The sequence below is a fragment of the Haplochromis burtoni genome, unplaced genomic scaffold (assembly GCF_018398535.1).
Source record: "Haplochromis burtoni strain Fernald_Lab_line unplaced genomic scaffold, NCSU_Asbu1 Contig_599, whole genome shotgun sequence".
Taxonomy (NCBI): Eukaryota; Metazoa; Chordata; class Actinopteri; order Cichliformes; family Cichlidae; genus Haplochromis; species Haplochromis burtoni.
The window spans coordinates 164,327-178,178 of record NW_024582960.1 but is presented as its reverse complement, the minus strand read 5'-3'; the positions used below and the strand labels follow the sequence as shown (position 1 = coordinate 178,178).

Sequence of the window (13,852 nt, the reverse complement as noted above, 5' to 3'; positions counted from 1 at the left end):
GCATTGTGATCTGAGGTTTGGTGTTTCAAATACTTAGCTTGTTACTGTGGCTGTAGCTCTGTTTGGGTAAAATTTGAGATTGTCTGTTTTTGTGTGTGAGAGAGGGAGCGGGGGGAGAGTAACAAGGCCAGCTTTGCCTTCAGGCTGTTTGGCCCCAAACTCTCATCAGCCTGCTGGTGCTGAAACAGAGAACCTTCTGCCCCTTGCCACTATATAACCACAAACGGGCACGAGCACATAGCCACACAAAAAGCACTGCAAATACATATGCACACATAAAGATTAAAATAACAAAGAAAAAAACAAAACAAGCCACATGCATTCATAACACACAAGTTTGTGCCTAAATCATCTCCCCCATCTCTTTCTGTCATCGTCACTTGTTTTATCAGTTCATCCCATCTTCCTTTATCCACCTCCCTAATCTGTCTATGCCTCTATCAGACACTTTCGATTCCCATATCTTGCCTCTGAGATGAGCACTCTTTTCTTGCACCCCCACTCCCTTCATGCGTATCTTGTTTCCTCACACACCCATGCATCCACCAGCTTTAGATTACTTTGAGAATGTTTCTTGTCCCCTTTCTTTTCCATTTCTCTCTCTGTCTCCCTCTACCCCCCTCCTCATCTTTTTCCTCTCCTGTCTTCTCAGCTGTGGTTTTAATGCATTATGAAAATGGACTGGGGCTATGAAAGCGAAACAGGACAAGTTTGGCTGTTTAATGTGACTCCTTTCACTCCTCATCTGCCTCATTGGCGGAATGCATTTGTGTGTGTGTGCCTTCTTACTGCCATGTAAAGTTGTGTTTTTTTTGTGTGAATGTGCATGTGTGCTTACACACATGCACATTCTTTGCTGGCTTTTTTTTTTTTTTTGCTTTTAACATGCAAACTCAATGTGACCAACCGATCATGTAGTGGTATGTTCATGCCCTTTAACATGAACTTCCAACACTAATGCATACATGCACACTCTTTGGGCAAGCATTAAACTGCATGAATAATAAAACAGACAGGCAGACGGCATGGAACACATGTTTTTCTGAGACATGTGTTAATGGAAAAGTGTGTTAGGATGATGATGGAAGCTAGGAAGGCGTGTTCATGAGACAGAGGATAAGTTCTACCCTACGGGGGAGGGAGGGAGGGGGGGCATGACCTGGATATGTGTCTCCACATTTCCATCTCTCTCTTTCTCACATTTATCTCAATATCTCCTCCACTTTCCCCACTTTGTTAATTTGTGTGAAGTTAAACCACCTCATCTCTGGAGAGAGAATGATCATCCTGTGGAGAGATGAAGCCAGATGAGCTGATTAGATGGATAAAGATGAATTTACATTCAATGCCGAGTGGGAGGAATACAACCGAAAGAGAGGGGTTGATATGTGATGTTTGACTATTAGATTAAGTTGGTGAATGTTGGGGTGTGATGAGGTCACTGAGCCAGCCCGTGCCGTAATGTCATCTTAAAATAGATTTGATAAGGCTGATTGTATTTGAACTAGAACTTTAATGAACTTTCACTGTGCTACTTGAGAGAACAGTAGCATTGATTTAAAATAGCCTCAGTCTTTTCTTGTCATTTCTTTTTTACCCTTCCCAGCCTCCCCATTTCTGCCTCTCTGCCACCTCTTCTCGTGCTTGCACTTTCTCTCTAATGTTGTAGAGCAAGTGTATGTGTGGCTGTGTGTGTGTGTGTCTGGCGGTGGATATTCTGAGCATTGATGGTGTATGTGTGTGCATCAGGGTTTAATTGCGGTGTGCATAGAAACGAGTGTAATTAGCCAGCGCTCGCTTCCCTACCGCCCGGCTAACAACCAGCATCCCCTCTGTGCTTGCTCTTTCTCTCTCTGCCTTTATTCTTTGTCTCCCTCCCTCTCTCTCTTGTCTCATGCCTGTTGCCACAACGACAAGCCCCACTCCGCCATTGTTCCCCGCTGTTCTCCAAGAACAAAGGAGGAGGCTATTAGCTCCCTGAGAGAGGACTGGTGGAAATGGAGGATAGGGATAGAGAAAAACAGAAAGGATTGCTGTAAGGGTGGGATGATGAGAGTGTGGGAGAGAATTGTTGAACAAGTAAAGGATGGAAAGAGATGGGCATGGAAATAAGGGAGAAGAAAGAAGGGAAAGAAAAGCTAGAGGAAAAAGTGAAAAAGACTTTCAGAGAATTAGAGGGGAAACAGATTAGAGGAGTAGAAAGGCTTGTAGGGCAGTTGGCTTTATTTCAGGAACAGGGCTAAATAATGAAATTATTTAGTGAACCATACTTTTCCCAGCTATGCAGAGATTCATCCCATCTACCATTCTCTTCCCCTTCTCCTCTTTGCCCTTTATCAGTCCATTACAGCCAGAACTTAAGCATTTGTGTTTGCTTGTACATGACACACATACTTTGCACTTTTTTCCTTTTTTTTTTTTTTTTTTTTTTTTTAAAAGACACTCATAGCTTTTGCGTCCTTGCTCCCCGTGCGTGTGTGTGTGTGTGTGTGTGTGTGTGTGTGCGTGTGCACTCCATGTGAGGGTTATTAGTAGCAAGTGTAGGCGGGTAATACGCTGTCTGTAATACTGGCCATCTGAATGTTAACAGATTGTAACGCAGGACAGAAAGTGAATTTGGTTTCCCGAGGAAAATGGAGCAAATTACACTTTTATAGCTCTCTGCCACTATCCTTTGCTCTCGCCATTACTCACTGGGTGTAGCGAGAGAGAGAGAGAATGAGGAGAGGGAGAAAATGGGAGAACAAGTGATTGGGAAGATGTCCTTACTGTAGAAGACAGTTGAGGTGTTATGGTGAAACTCTATGGTTTATGGGGAAATGCAGGGACAGCTTTTCACATAGTTGATAGCCTGCCTCGTTGATAGGATCTGTTTTGTCCTTCTTATAGACAATGCAACTCAGGAAAAAATATTCTCTTACCCCAGGAAAAGCTTAGATAATTGTCAACATATCTAATCCTAGTTGAAATTTACAATACCAGTCGCTTAATCCAAATATCTACATGTAGTAGGCTGTCATTTTGATTAGGATATCTACATGCGCTTCATATTCACAGCCTTTTCTTTCAAATCTAGTAAAATGTCATCACAGTTACAAGGGAAATGTGAGTGCTATGGTTAGTCAGACATTTCATTTTGTAACAGTGATGTAATGGCATGCAATCCCCACATGAATAGCTGTCATTTGAATTTATTACATGTACTATAATAGTTGACAGTGATTGACTGAGCGATCACAGCCACTAATTCTGTAGCAGTTTGAGCCTACACTCAGTAGCCAATTTTTTTTTTAAAATTTTTTTTTTATTATATAAAGGCATACCTTTGCTAGTACTGAGTTGGACCCACTGTAGCCTTCAGAGCTGTCCTCCTTTGTGGCATACATTGGTGACCGTGTAGGTCATCAGAGTACAGCGATTTGAGCTTTGTGACATGGCTGCTTCTAGCAGGATAGCACACCTGATTCTAAAAGGATGCTAATGATCATCAACAACACTACACATGTTCCAAAAACATGGCCCCAACACCACCACTATATTCTTCCCCTGTTATCTGAGTGTTTCAGCAGAAACCAAGACTCAAATGGCAAAGTAATTTTTTTCCAGTCTTCTGTTGTTTAATTTTGGAGAGCCTGTGCAAATTGTAGTCTGTTTCCTGTTCTTAGTGGCACCTGGTGTGGTTTCAGCTGCTGTAGCCTATCTGCTTCAAGGTTTCATGTGCTGTGCATTCAGAGAAACTTTTCTACAAACCTTAGTTATAAAGAATGGTTATTACTATTGCTTTCTCCAGGCAAAACAGTCTGGCCACTCTCCTCTGCCTTTTGGCTTCAAAACATTTTCACCCAGAGAACTGCCCCTCACTGCGTATATTTTATCTTTTTGGGTCATTCTCTGTAAATCCTATACATGTTCCCAGTAGATCAGTAATTTTGGAAATATTCAAACCAGTTCGTCTGGCATTAAATATCATGCCACATCCCAAGTCACATCATCCTCCCAGTTTTGTGTGCTTGATTTGAACTTGAAACAGGTTGTCTTGACCATGTCTATATGGCTAAATGCACTGAATTACGGCACGTAATTGGCTGCTTAGATATTTGCGTTAACAAGGAGTTGAACAACTTTACCTAATAGGTTGTCAGATGAATGTATGCATATAAATATTTAAAGTTATGCTTTTTGTTTGTAGTTCATATGCAGACAAAGTTCTGTTAAGCAGTCATATTTGAGCAAGCCTTCTCTGCGTGCAAGGCTGCACGGAGAGCAGTCGAGGTGCTGAATAATGTAACCTCAAAACTGTCAGCCATCAATTTCAAAAATCTGAAAATTAAGTCTGAAAATGGATATCAGTTTTCACTATCAAGATATCTTGGCTTTACTGGAAAAATTGGCCATTGGCAACAGAGGCGAAGTCAGCAGAGTAGCTTAGTGGTTCCCAGACTGACTATTATATTCAATAAGTTTTAGTCATTTGTTATAATTTTTTAACCTGACCTAGCATAACACAACAAAGTAGGTGCGTACAGCTACAAATTTCACAGTTAAATGCTGCACGTGTATGAGAAAATATTTTTAAATGGGTTCAGCAGATATAGTCCTGCTGTATGGTGTGGCTAGCTGTGCAATATTAGGATTACAGCAACAAATACTGAACATCTTTAGACTGTCGGGGTGAATTTCACTTCTGTATAGCATCTGACTGCAATGAAATCTGGAGGTTTTATTTTTCAATAACCCCGGCTCACCTTAGGTTGACTCAAAAGAACAGTTTAACTCATTAAATTTGGATTTCTTTTTAAGATTCACATCACTCAGTCACCCTGACAGAATGCATATATTATCTTAATTCACTATTGACTTTGGCCTGGCTTCTTGACACTGTTGAGTGTTTTTAAATTTTAAAGTTCATAGTAAAGGTTGAGCCACTTTGAAGTATGTATTTCAATGTTTATTGTACTGAAACACTTCATTTATTAGCTGATGGCTATTTTTAACATTAGTCAGGTCCAGCATGTTTAGAACCTTTTAAAGATCATGCCTCAATTTCTCTAAAGCTGTATCCTTATCCATACAGGAAGTAGGTGCACAGAAAGATATGGATTGTGCTGACTGTACTTTTTTTAAATTACATTGACATAATTTTACCTATATGGTCTAGGATGATTTCTGTTTTGATAGTGGGATTGGTTACATTGATGAGTTTCCTCTGCATCTGTGGAAGTAAGATATAAAAGTACCGAAGAGCTTAAGTGAAAAGCTACAAGATCATTCTTAAAGGCTCAGTCTTCTTATCAAGTCATGAAGTAACACTGAAGAGAGAAAGAAATTGCTTTTGATTTGAATTAAAGCAGAGCTTAGCCGAAACCCAATGAAACTGCAGTCAAGGTTGGCTCAAGGGTGGCGTTTTTACAGCCAGGCAATGAAAGTGTTAGTGTAGAAGCACACAAATATACGCACACATGTATACACTCTCATATGAGGATTCACCCGCCTGACCTAGCAGATCTGTTTCCCTCCAGTGGGAGAAGGGGAATATCTTTCCTGGAGATGTTAATTCTTAGCATCAAAAAAGATTGTGTTCCTTCCTTGTGGAAAGGAGAAATGATGATGAAGTGTCTCAATCATTCACACCCCACCTGTCTTATTGTGCATATTTCTTTCCTACCTTTTTTGGTTCCTACTCCCTCTTCCCTTCCTCCCGTATCTTTCTCCCTACCTCTTTCTTATTCTCCTATGCTTCTGCCATCTGCTTCCCTCCCTGAGCTGACATTTGCTGTCAGGCAGCCTTATTATTTTGTTCTTCACATTTCTGATTAGAATTCTATCGTTCTCTCTCTTTCTCTCCATCATGGTCCCTCTCCCTGTCTTTGTCTCTGTCCTCCTCTGTCCCTCCCTCTGGCCCTCCCCCACAAACATCTCACTCCAATAATGTTTCCATTCCTCCTCTTTCTCTCACTTTTTTCATTCCTTTACCGCATTCAATTCAGCATAATCTAATTCAGTCTATCTCCCACCATCCCATCTTCCATTACACCTCTCATTTCTCAGTTTCTCTTGTGTCTCACTCTGTTTTTAAAGGTCAGTTTTCTTCCCCCCGTCCCTCCCCCTCTCTCCTTTCTCCCCATAAAGTTCTTGCTGCAGTTGCTCCCAAGGACTCTGTCTCTAGCTTTTAATTATACTCTGTGGGCCCTCTACCCTCTCCCTGTAGAAACCTGCACACAAGCGAGTTTGTGCACCCACTGATACGCACAGAGGCAGAACGTGCTCACGCAGAGTAAACACAAAAAAAAACCATCACCATAATTTTTCCTGGTTTTAACCCTCTCAGGCTCAAATTAAGCTTTTTGTTGCTAATGCACAACAAAGTCCTCCAGTGGTACTTCTGAGTAAAAAAAAACTCATAAAATATGTATGTGGGGTAATCAGGTTGTTAGTTTTTAACTGTTGCAAATCGGCAACGCCTGCCTTGAGAGGGTTAAGTCAAGAACCTTGTATATTCTCCCTTTTAAAAATACTTTTAATTTGATATTAGTTATTAAAAGCATGTTAGAAAATCTTAGTTATTTGAGATTTATTATTGGGTTGCAAAAGTAAGCAGATATTTTGTCCATGCTGAGGTCCACTAAAGTAGCAGGAGTTCATCATACAACTGGACAGCAAAGGAGAAAGGAAAGGGTTGTCATGGTGATATGAATCCCTCGAGGGTATATTTCCCCCCTCATTTACTCGCTCCACAAGTCTGCATCTTGTCCACTAGCTATATATTACTCTTTCCATCGTTCTTTTTCATTTAACCTTACCATCTTTGTCTAACTACATCATTTCGTTACCTGCTTGTCATACTTTGCTCTTTGTTTGTTGTCTTCACATCTCTCTCAGGCTTTTCCGTCTTGTTTTCTTAACGTCTTCTTTTGTTCTCATCTTTCTTCTTGTTTCTTTTTGTCTCTCCTTTCTTCCGTCCCTGTGGTCCTCACCTCTTGTCCAGGCGTCAAGGGAGGGAGAAGCAGAGGAAGGAAAGGAATGCTAATTTTATCACCACAGTGACGGAGTGCAAAGGAGAGACAGAAAAAGAGAGAGAAAGAAAATGTCACACGTCTGAGGAAATGAGATGGCCATTGCACTCTGTATGTGTGTATGTGTCGGTGCGTGTCTCAACAGGAAAGATCAGGCTGACAGTCTGAGTGACATTTTGTGTATTTTTCCTCTGCTTTGTCTCACTCCCCTGCTGAGGAAATGATATATATGTATATTTGGATATGCATGTGTGTATCGAAGTGTTCGTTTGTGTTTATGAGCAGGGGGCAAATGCTAATGTATGCATGTTATGCGTCTTATGCATTTCTTTTTCAAACCAGCGCAAGACCTGTTTTCTGCCCTTTTTGTTTTTCAACTCAATAATCTGTCTCTCTCACTTCTACTTCATTCCAGCACTCCATCTTCACTCCTCACTCATGTCGGAAATGTAATCACGTTCAGGGGCTGCACTAAGGGAAGGAGTGGGAGCCGGGTGGGAGGGAAAGAGGGGGCCAAAAGAGAGAGTTTGAGGCGAATGTAGGGAAGAGGAAGAAAAAGCCATTGGTATGTGTACCCAATTACCACTCCAGCCAGCCCAAAGTCACCTTCGCAGACAACGGACTCACGCACTCTCAAAATAGCTACTTCCATCCCGCCTCCTCTATGTGTATGTATGTGTGTTTGTTACAGTCGTGATGAGGTAGACTGAATAATATCATGGCCTTCCTCTCATCCGTCAGCACAAGGTTTAGTGTGTGTGTGTGTGTGTGTGTGTGTGTAAAAGAATGTGGGTGAATGCGTGGGTGTGCCCTGTCTGATTGCACTAGCTGATTGAGTCCTAGTCCTGCAGATTTCAACCCAGGTCCTCATCGTCTGATTAGGTGATGTGATGTGTGAGGAGTGTGTGTGAGAGAGAGAGACTTTAGCACAGCACTCTTTTATAGTGCCTATTGCTTTTTCGTTGAGTTTTGTAAGCTTATTCAGTTCACTTGTTTGTATATACGTGTGAATTGCTGTGCCTGTCTTTGTGAGGCACAAGTTGAGTTCTCAACACTTTTTGCAAAGTAAGGGTTAGGATTTGGATTTATTGTTAATATCTGAACCTAGTCAACATAAGTGTTAGAGGGTACAGGTTCAAGACATGGTTAACTTTCTCACTGAGGCCTGTAGGCAATGTGGGTTCTTACAAGCAAAGCAATGCAAAGGTCTGTGTGTGTGCCCTTGTTAACCGTGTCCTCGTTCCGCCTTGCCTCCTAATTAAGAGACCGTAGGCCTCCCAGCACTGCTTGCTATCCCACACTCCGCTGGGGCAGAAAGGGACAGGAACAGCACAAGAGAAGGAGAGTGGTAGAAAGGCTAGATGGAGACATGGAGGACAGAAAAATAAAAAAGCTATGTGTCAAAAAATATTAAACTGAAAAAGAGTGATACATTTAGAAAGGAGATGGAGGGAAACAAAATAAGGATTTTTTTTGTGAGGGATTGAAAAGCCAGAGCTGATGAGGGAGCAAGTAATAGAAGGTGTAGAAATGTGGATTTGGTGAGAAGGGATAGTGTGGACTGATAAAGCGTTAGGCCTATACACATTCTCCATTTCCCTTGTTAAATTGATGCCAATCATTTCCATAACTGTCTGTGCATCACGTGTGTATGTGTGCAGTTCTCAAGTGGTAATCTATTCAGTCTTATTCTTTACTTTCCATCTGTATAGGATCTTTCGCTCCATCGCTCCCCATCTTTTGCAATCACATCTGACTGACTTCTTGGAAATTAGTGTGCGTGCATTGATGTGCGCATGTGTGTGCGCCCATATCTGTGGTTAGATACATTCTTGTATATCCTTGTATGCCTGCATGACTATCTGCCATTTTCTCTCCTCTCTCTTGTCAATATGTGGTGAGTGGTGAGATAGTGGGTTAAATTTTAATGGTCCTGCCATCTCTCAGTAGCTTCTGAAAGAGGGCCAATGCAGACTGACACACTCACTGAGCCGTGAGAAGAGACAAGATGGGGAGAGAGCGATAGCTTGCTAGACATAAACACACATGCTAGGTCACAAGTCCACTGTATAAACAACAGGTAGAAGGAAAAAGCACTACATTTTCTTTCTTTTTCTTTTTTTTCTTTTTTAAATAATTTGCAGAGAAGTCTGCTGACTTCCTCTCCTTGGGTACTATTTTTAAAGCACAACATTGCCCTTACTACTGCCATTGTAGAGACTGTGAACTCTAGAGCTCTAAATAATAAAACAAATCACCTCCAGGTGACCCTGGAGGTTGAAGCTCCCCGTTGCAGAAGATAATCTTTACATACATTCACTTTAGAGAAGCTTTGATTCAGATTCAAAAGACGCATTACGAGTGTTAAGATTGATTCTTTTCCTGAATATGTCATCCTTGCCGTCAGTCATTTTTTAGTTACAGAAGATCTAGAAGATTTCTCCACATGCAGTCCCTCTAGGAATGTGTTGGCCGAGTAGAGAGTCCAGTCTCTGATTATGTGTATGAATCTGTGAATTCAGTCCAGCAAACACTCGTGCACATAAATACTCATAAACACTCTGAGCCATATTGTGTGTTATTTCTTGATTGTTTTCATTCACCCAGCCTCACATAGCTGTCTGATTGGCAACACGTCCCCTGATGGCTCACTAAGCACATAGAGGGATTAGGTGTGTACTTCTGTGAAATTTGTTTTTTGTTTGTGTCGTTGTGTGCATGCATGTGTGTCTTGCATTTCACCAGCCTCAGCTACAGCCAATTCCTGTGAGAGGCCAGCAGACAGATGTTCTAGGAGAGGATTTGCATGTCTATCTCTCTGTTTAAATATCTATTTCTCTTGTTTTGTTTATTTTGGGGGGTTGGGGATTTTTTTTTTTCCTGTCTTTTGGGGAGGGGTTAAAATGGATTTCACAAACTAAAAACCCTGCAGCACTCCAGTGGATCTTTGGTGAGATAGACTTTTCCCTAGGTTCCCACGCAGAAGTGAAGGTTGCCAGATCATAGTTGTCATCCCCCTCCAGCTACTTAGTTTGACTCTGATCCAGTGTTTTGATGTATTTCAAACACCTGCAGTAGTTTTCCTAAAGTGTGCGCAACAAAGAAAAAGGTTCACATACACAAATGCTAATAAGTGTTCACTGCGTTCTTCACAGTATGAACTGCAATATATTTACCGTTATTCAAAAGGATTGAATAAAATGCACTAAATTCCAGGTCACTGCTGTTTGGGTTGTGTATTCAAAAAAATATTCAGACCCCCTCACCTTTTGCACACTTTGTTCTTTACAAATAATTTGCATTGGATTTTATGCAGCTTCTTCAATGGACATCACTCTACACTCTCAGTAATTGTTAATAGAAAAATAAAAACATGTTGCAGATGATTTAAAAATCAGAAACTGAAGTAAAAGAATTCAGACCCTCTTCTGCAGCAGTTAGAATAGTATTCAAGGGCACAATGTTACTTAGGTCTCTGTTTGAGATGTTTAGACTTCATGTATGACAAACTAAACTTGTAAGACGTGAGTTTAAATGTGTACGTAGGTAGGTGCATGTGTGCATGCGTGTGTGCGCACAATTCAGTAACATGTCTGGGTGAGGGTGAAGCCATAATAAACACAGTTTGGGATGTCTAGGAGTCTTCAAAGACTTGGCCTTCCCAACAAAGTGAGTAACAAGGAGCTGACCAAGAATATGGCAGTCTCTCTATGTAAGAGACTTCTTGCATAGAATGGAAAACCTGCCAAAAGGACTTCCATATTTACAGTGCTGGATCATTCAGGCCTAAAGTGGCTAGGTGAAAACCACTTGTTACTAAAAAAGCTTAAAGTTAGCAAGTCCATATGCTGTGAAAAAGGTTATCTTTTGTAAATAAAACAAAGAAAAATGACCTCTCTGAAATCGGGCAGTGCTCATCATCTGGCTTACAGTATTCCTCCAATGAAGAATTGTGGTGACATTTATATACTGTTTGGTTGCTTGTTAGTGGCATGGACAGGGAAAATAATCAGAACTGAAGGATGAATTCAGGCGAATACAAACAGACCTTTAATTTAAAAAATAAATCAGCTAAGATTGAAATTACATTTCACTGTAACCTGTGATACTGGCCCAAAGCAAACATCCAAGATGCATGTGGAGTAGCTTCTTGAGAAGTCTGACTGTTTGCCATTCAAACCCCAAACCCTAGACCTAAGTTCATAATATTTATGGAGAGACCTGAAAATGTTGTTACACAGTTGCTTCTTATCTTTGCAGATTTATTGGGAAGCATCTCTGAGAAGTTTTTGTTGAGGCTAAAATACTGAAGGTTTGAGTGCTTTGTACATGAATGTGAGATTTAAGTTCTGAGTTTACTATAAATAAGACAAAAAAAGATTTTTATTTTATTCAATGTAGTTTGGTGCGCAAAAAAGGGGTCTGGTTATTTTCTCAATCATGCATATGGAGACGACTATTTTTTCCACTGTGTTAATCATGAGAATTGTGACAGTCTTTCTCGAACTGGGATCTTTATTCGTATTCCATTGACAATATCGCTTTCTTTCTCCCCATTCTTCCATCTCATGTTTTTCTCCACTCTCTTCCCCACAGTACTGTTTCCTTTTGCAATTGCTTGACTTTGTTACTCATCTCCTTTATCTCTCCTCAAGTACTGCTCTTCACATCTTTTCCACTTTTCATTTTCTTTTTTTTCTGTCCTTGCCTCTCCCCTGTCATTGTTTCCTCGGCTTGATCATGTTAATATGTTGGCTGGGGAAAAAAAATGGTGACAGACACCAAAAAAATAACCCAATTTTTATTTTTTATTTTTTGCCTCAGACAGACCGAGTGTGATGTGAGGTGTGTGTGTGTGTGTGTGTGTGTGTGTGTGTCCTGCAAGCGGTGGCTGACATTAGAAAAGGCAAACTTCCTTACTCCTTTTCAGCCCCCTCATTGTGCCTTGCTCGAGGGATAATTAGATCTAGCAGAACTGGCCCTCGTCCTCCTCTTTGCCACATTTGTGTGCCTTTTATATACATATTTGTGTGTACATGCTCCAATGTGCGTGTCCATGTGTGTGCAAGTCTTTCCACCATGTGGTCTAGTCACAATTACTAATCAGGCCTCTAGGCCTTGCCTGCAGAGACCAAGAGAAGGCGACAAGGGAGGAAGGGTGGGCCAGTGATTGAGTGCTTTCCTTTGTCCTCATCACTGAAGCAGAGATAAAGATGAGTAAAGGGATGGATGGTTGGAGACGAGAGGACAGAACTTGGGGATTAACAGGATGAGTGTGTGCACCAGCACAGTTATGCGCTTTTAACTGTCCTCCATGGCATGACACTGTGTAGACCTCCATTTTTCTGTCTTCCTTTCATCTGTTTTGCTTTGCATAAGTCTGAACCGCTTGTATTCATGAAGTGCCTCTCTATCACGTACTCATGCTCCTTTTTTTCCCCTCCCTTTTTCTTGCTCCTCCTTGCTCCCACTCGCTCTCTGTCTGCTATCTTTCCATAAGGTAATAATGAATATTTGAGTTCTGACAGGAGTGCAGTACCTAATCCTTTTTGCCCGGGGCAGAATACGCCTCATGGGGTGCATGTGTGTTAGAGTTCATCTAACTTTTTAATTGAGATAGAAACCCAATTTTTAAGTTTCCATTTCTACCGCTATGCTCATATAAATGAGACTCACACTGCATGGCCGTGCATACATGATAGTAGCGGTCTAGATGGGCAGAAATGCCTGTACATTAGGAAGGCCACTGGCACTGTACAGAGAGTAACATTAAGCTCCACGACTTCTGTCTAAGCTTCAGTATCCACGAGCAAGAGCCTCTGAATCCCTCGTTCAGAACAGCTTAGATTTGGGTGTAAATTATTTTTGTACTGGAAATGATGTAGTATTAAATTATTAGCTCTTAATTTCTACTCCTCCACTATATTGAGAATAAGAGGCTGTCCGACCTCCACAGATAGCTGTCTCTAGAGTCACTAATCTCGCCTGTCAGCCCAATACACATGGATATGAACAGTGACTGCAAATGTCACTGCATGCCATCCACAACACTAGGAACAAGGTTGAGAGTTGATTGATACCCAGCATAGAAGCGAGCCTGCTTAATGATGTAATTCACTTTGCTCTCCGTAGAGGGAGCACTGTGCTGTGAAGGCCAGTGTAGCATCAAGGACATTCACACTGTGAATAACAAACACCAAAGCACCACACAAGCTGCCAGAGTAGCACAAAAAACTACTTGCATACCCAGTGAGTTACTCAGTTAGTCAGACACACACAGGTGGTTTGTGACTTTAAACAATGAAGCTTTTGTGTTCTCCAGTTATGTCTTTGTACAACATTTGAGGCTCAGGTGTGATGGGCGGCTCAAGGTCGCATCGTCATCATCTTTGTCTTTTAAACTTCTTTCCTTCTCGCTCTCTCTCCTTCATTTGCTCTCTCATCGTCTCAGTTTTCACACCTTTATTTGCTCTCGCTCTTTTCTGATTTGATTTTCTTCTCCCCTTTACACTCTGTAGCTCCCCTACACTCCCTCTATCTCTCCTCCTTGTAATTAGCTGGTGTAATTGCAGTTGTAAATCTTTTCTGATGTCCCAAGGAGACTGGCTGATATAGGACTGATTTAATAAGCACACCATAGCAGCTCACCTCTCTCTGTGCGTGAGTGTGTGTGTTTGTTGAGTGGGAGGGGGGGGATCTCTGTCTGTGTCCTCTGTTATTTGCTATGGGGATTTATTGGGTCTTTGTGTGGTTTCAGCAAGTGTGAATTCGAGTTCAAGGTAGTGCTGTGTCGGTGTGTCGAATGTAGTGCACCTTATCAGCAATGCAGGCAGCGTACT

General features: G+C 41.4%; 1 protein-coding gene across 3 annotated transcripts in view; it reads left to right on the top strand.

Annotated features, from left to right (window-relative positions):
• Window positions 1-13,852, top strand: part of LOC102309003 (protein diaphanous homolog 1) — a 99,725-nt gene that overhangs the window by 62,278 nt on the left and 23,595 nt on the right. The window lies entirely within an intron of this gene.